Below are 6,376 nucleotides of genomic sequence, written 5' to 3'. Positions count from 1 at the left end.
ACACGACACAAGTTTATGGAGCATATTTCATCCTATTAAAAAGTTAGATTTTTCGAGGGGAAAAAAGGCGTGGATTTGTTTGAGGACAATAGCGGCTATGACATGCAAAAGATCAACGTTGCTCATAATATTAAGTCATATTTCTGACTTTATGTATTACGATGGCCACAATATTGATTGTCAACTGTTTGAAATGATCTAAACCACATGTTTTCTGTCTTTAACTAAGAACTAAAATCCGTTTTAGGTGAGTTTATTGGAAATTCTATATATTGTCAACTTTTTGGAGACAGACTATTGGCTCTACTATATATATATTCCTGTCGATGTCTCATAATCTTTTGTCTCGCTTCCAAGTTCCAAGTAATAGGCTTTTGGACGATATTTGGTTATATTAACAAAATCATTTAATGTTGAAATAAAAAAATATATTTGGAAGTTAGTTATTGTCACACCTTCTTTTTTACACACCTACCCCTGAAGGATAGTGTATAAGGGAGTTTTTCCATTTAAAATGACATTATTCGAAATGAGATTATTTATTTATTTCAGAGTCGCCACTTGGGATAGGTTTGGCTTTTGGTGTCCCAAGTCACCGATTTATCTTGAATCCCAAATCGAGGAAAATTTCGACTTCCCAAATGGAGTCTGCGAACCAGAAATTCTAAGTAAGGAATTCTGTTGACCCGAGGGAAGGTGTTAGGCACCCTCGGATCCCGTGGTTCTAGCACGGTCGCTTAAACCATTATAATTGGCTAAAAATCTGATTTTAATACGTCATCCTATACTGCAATTTTAAAATTATTTATCGCTTTTAATTAAATTTTCAAGAAATTGAACGTTGTTTAAAATATGTTTTTGGATCACGTCACATGAAATGCACCCGGATCCTCGACACATTTTATTCAACGTTTTGGGATATGGATTTGGGTCGCATGAAATGCACACCCGAAATTAGGAAGGTAAGATTATTAAAGAACGTGCCTAAAGCGACTAACGTGTTATTAACTTTGCGGGAGGCCATGAAAATTCGCTAAATGGCACGTCCCGATCTTCTAAATATTTTAAGGAGTGATTAAAGAGGGCCACACGATTTGTGATTTTATTTGGCGCGGCGCACCTCGTTTAATTTTAAAGGCCAACCTAAAGGAACTACGATTTTCTATTAAGTATTGTCTCTAAAGGGCCTAATTAATTATCATTGTTAATTGCTGTTATTAAAAGTAATCAAAGAAAATGAGCCTCAAGTTCAAGTCCACACTTGAACAAGAGGAAACACCTCTTAACTCAAGTGTGCTACTTAACTCAAAGGCCCAAAAACTCATGATTAAATCATACAAAACCCAATACCTTTAATAAGTAGAAAAATGGAATTTTATCAAGTTATGAGAAGCAGCCCAATGGCAAGGGAATGACATATCGGTGTTGTTCGAAACAGGCCCAGGTTTTATTTGCAAAAGGCTGGACAGCCTGGGCCTGTGATAAGCCCAAAGAATCTGATGCCAATTTAATTTTGGGCATGTTGACATTTGATGGGCAGCTACACATATTGATTCAAATCAAAGGCACAATTACTAAATAAATCGGCCAAACGTTGGGCCTAATATAAGAATTAGTTAATTTCTAAGGTTGATTTTGTTTGATAATGACTCAATTTGGTGAAACACAATCAGTTAATAGGGAAGGAGAATTGATTATTACTCAAACCTTGATGCCTTTATTTCTATTTTTTGCCCGGAACAATACTACAAGATGTGTTTGATTTTACAGTAATACGATAACACATGCTATTTGGATTTCAACATATTCGATTTCACTAAATTGATTATTCAAACTAAACATGATATTAATTCTACTAGCATCTAATATAAGAGCTGATTTTGAACTTGCAAACTACTAGACAAGCACCCATAACGCAATGCTAAACAGGTTCAAAACAAAACAAGCCGGAACAGTCCTAATTATACAAACAGTCTAAGTATAATTACAATATTCAAACAGGAGCAGCAAGCAGAGAAGCTAAAAGAGCCCTTTCCATTTAATTCGTCAACTCAGTTACACATTATCGGGGTTTAGGACTTGTACCTGGAACTTGAACCAAAATAGAAAGAAGGAGAAGTCAGCAGCAGTAACAGTATTCAGCAACAGTTCAGAAACAGGTTCAAAAGCCCAGGGATTGTTCCAAATCAAACAGGATCAATAAATCAACCAACACAGCTTTGAATAAACCCAAATAAACTTGAAATTACACCCAGGATAATCTCTATAACTTCAGCAACCAGAATCACCTCTATCTAAGCTAGGAATTCAAATTAACAGCTGAAATTTGCAACTAATCTAAGGGAAATTTCGATAGAATAGCCTTTTTTTTTTTGAGTTTTTGCTATTTTTTTTTTTTTGGATTTTTGAAGGTTTCAGATCTGAAGGATTTCAAATTTGGGTTTTTGAATTTGAAATTCAAAATTTTCAGATTCCAAACTCGTAGAACACTTTTGGGGGGGGGGGGGTATATTCAGATGCTGAAAACTTTTTGAAAATTTTTCAGGTGTTCAAAACTTGTTAAAGAAGGCAAGGGGACTGCCTTTTATAGGCAGAAAATCAGGGGAAGCTTCCAGATTTCACTTACCCCTTTTCCCCCCTTTTTATTTCCAGTTCATTTATTCAACAGTCCTTCATTTTCTAACTTTGTTTCTCAAGTTACTGCTCTAAGTTTCTGAAATTACAATTGAGGCCCTATTTTAGAAGATCCTAGAAGATTCTAGCTCCAACTACAGCATTCCTACCCAATCCTAAATACCTAGATTACCCCTGAACTCCCCTGAAATTACCAACTTTATGTCAATTAACCCCAACCTATTACCCTGTCAGTAACTATGGTTAACTAATCACAAATTTGGGAATTCCAGCTAAGTCCAAGCAAGTGAATTAATAAAATCTAACTAATAGCAACCAAGGGATTACTGATCAAAACAAACCCTACTAACTAAAATCAGATACTAGCTAACAGGATTGACTAAAAACCAATTAAAAGAAATTAAAGCCTACGTTAATAGAAAATAAACACTGAATTGAAACATATATCAAAACATATTCAAACAAAAAGTTAAACTAATATCAAAAATCACTAAAACAGGATTAATCAAAACAAAATGACTAAATAACGACTAAACAAGATCAGAATCAGAAAAATAAAATAGAAAAAATGACTAAAGAAAACCTACTAATTTTGGCTAAAACAAATACTAAGAACAGGATTGAAATAAGAACGGAAAAATGAAAGAAATACCTTAGTTAATCAAAAATGGGATTCCGGCCAGGCTTTTGCAAAATCCGGACTGAAACTGTCCTTAATCGTGTGTTTCCATGAGAAACACAAGATTAAGGACTATTATAGTCCAAAATCGAACGAACCCTGGAATTTTGAAAAAATTTAGGGTTTTGGGTCAATCTTCGATCTGAAATTCGAGAAGATCTGGTAATGTTTGAAGGTTATAGGCTATGGATTCGTAAAGAGGGAGATGAGGAGGCTATGTGGTGTAAATTTGTGGCCGTTTGGTGATGGTGCCGCCGTGGGCGGCGCAGGCGGCATCACTGTTTTTGAATATTCGAAGAGCTGGGCTGATATTCGAGGGATGATGTTTGAGGCGTTGGAAAAAGGAGAGGGAGAGGGTTCAAGGGTGTACATTTGGGCGAGTTTGAAGACCGGCCGCCGCCGTGAGGCGATTTCCGGCGGCAGCGTAAGGCGGAGCCGGTGAGGGTTTCTCTGGGGGTGAGAGAGACATGGATTGGGGGGTAGGGGTGGTCTCCGACCGTTTTATATCACATGACCATTAGTTCCGAGCCGTTGGATCTAGTATCCTCGACGGCTGAGATCAAAGCAACACTAAACGGCGTCGTTTCCGATTAAAAGGGGTGGACCGGGTGGCTTTGTGGACTGGGCTGGGTCAGAACGAGTCTTTGTGCACTTGGGTTGGGGTATTTGAACAAAAATGGCCCAATTTCGGGTCTCTTATTAAGGGAACTTCCTTTTCTTTTGATTTTTGTTTATTTATTAGTTTTTTTGAATTTTAAATGCAAAAACAAAAGACCCAAAGTAACTCTACAATTTTACTAATTAATTTCTAAATTAACTAATTCCTAAGAAAACTAAAACAAAGTAAAAATGCAAAAGAAACATTTTTAGTATTTCTTTATTTTTTTGCAATATCAATTTACTAATAAAAATGCTAAAATTGGATCCTAAATGCTATTATGCTATTTTGTAATTTTTCTTTCATTTTTTATGACAACTAAAAATGCACACAAAATGCAAACAAAATACGAAATCATGCAGTTAATTCGTAAAAATTCAAATACTAAAAGAAAAATTCTAATTTTAATGAATTCTATAGGAGTAATTTAAGCGCGACAAAAATCACGTGCTCACAGTTATATTAACTGATAAAGTTGCTAACATGTGACCAGGAGGTTACGAGTTCGGCTATCGAAACAATCTCTTGTAGAAATGCAAGGTAAGGCTGCATAGAATAGACCCTTGTGGTCCGGTTGTTCCTTGGATCCCGCGCATAGTGGAAGATTAATACACCAGATTGTCCTTTTTTTTTTAGTTATATTAATATACAATTTGTAAAGAAATATTATTTTATTTAAAATTCTCTACAAATAAGTTTTTCAATATTTCGTTAGTATTTCAAATGTTGATGTTCCGCATATATAATTATTGACGGCCAAACTAGTAAGAATTCCAACTTCTAAATATTTATTTTCAACTTAATTTCAAATACTACTGTTTTCTTCAAATATCATCATACTCATGTCCAAACGCTTATCTAAATATTTTACTGTCCCCCACACCATAATTTTGGCAGAATACTATAGCACCATAACTCTATAATATTTTTACTAGGTATTTCCGTATTTAATTATTTATGAGTCGCCGTAAGTATTTTAAACTGTTAGATTATAGAATTATTACTGTCGAATCAGTATCACAAACTGAAATGTGATGTTGTAATCAGAGGAAACAGGAGCATGTGTTATGCGACTAATTAACATGCGGATGAGGTTAATCTTATAAATCTATAATTAACAATATCTCAATTATCAATTATAGGCAAAGTTCACCGGCCTATATATAGTCTATTATAGGTGAACAATAAAAATACATGGTGATTATCTGTTTAGCGTACATTTGTCACGAAACCTAAGAATTTCAAGAAAATTTATTCACATATAAGTTTTTCGAAGAGTCTATAACTTAAGATTTCTGTTGTTAATTTCCTAAGTCCAAATTAATCTATAGTATTATATGGCTACTGGTTTATCAGTTATCATGGATTTTAATCGTTGCAAAGGCTAATTGGTCAATTGCCAATCATATACCTCTCGGTTTAGGGTCCAAAATAAGCCTAAAAAAAAAAAAAAAAAGAAATTTAACCCAAAGTATAGCGGCGTAATTTTAAAATATAGTCAAAATTATTAGAGGGATAAGTTGAACAAATTTTGAAGTATTCTGACACGTAGAATCTATTATCAAAATTTTAACCTAGCTAGTTCATAGTCCATTTGTCTATTCCGGAGCTCCACAAAAACTGAGTCAAATGCATGTAAATACGAGATGATTTGCTAACGATCAATTATATCAGTATCACTTTATATAAAACGAAGGGCAATTTAACACATGGTTGAATGTATATGTGGTAAATTTAACATTTTCCCTTTCTTTAATTAGCATTCGCCTTAGTTAGTTGAGCCACTCACGTAGTCAATTTAAAGACAAGTTTTTTTTTAAAAGGACTAGGTGATTGATACTTAGTTATTTATGTATGGAAGATGACGATTTCTTCCTTCAAGATTGGAGGTAAGGTTTTGTCAGGAATGGCAGGCGGTGCGGGTTCTGTCTGAACCCGCGCAATTTAAACCCGCCCCGCCCCACCCCACATAGGATTTAAATCCGCATTCACTCGCCCCGCCCCCGCCCCGCCCCCCAAAGTTTTTTAATAAAAATTCTTTCTTTTTCAGAAAACTAGACTTAAATCTAATTTTTTAACAAAACAATTAATTATATCCAAATTGTTCTCTCTCTTTAATATATTTAGCTTTTTTGAAGTAGTCTTTTTGCTTGTCATTGCTTTTCAGTGCACAAGAAAGGGATTACATCTCATTTATATATAATTTTATTTTCTTTTCTGTAGATATCCAGAATAATACCAATGCCTCAATTGTCAATTAACCAATGTTTAACAGTAACATATGTTTTAATTCGTGAAAAAAAGATCACCAACCTGATCATTAAGACAATGCGGTAGCAATCAGTACACACAAATCTTAAACCCTGGAAAACTACGGAATTCAAGAACTAAAATCTCCCCCCCCC

The sequence above is a fragment of the Nicotiana attenuata genome, unplaced genomic scaffold, assembly GCF_001879085.1.
Source record: "Nicotiana attenuata strain UT unplaced genomic scaffold, NIATTr2, whole genome shotgun sequence".
In the NCBI taxonomy this organism is placed as follows: domain Eukaryota; kingdom Viridiplantae; phylum Streptophyta; class Magnoliopsida; order Solanales; family Solanaceae; genus Nicotiana; species Nicotiana attenuata.
This window is presented reverse-complemented; position numbering follows the sequence as displayed.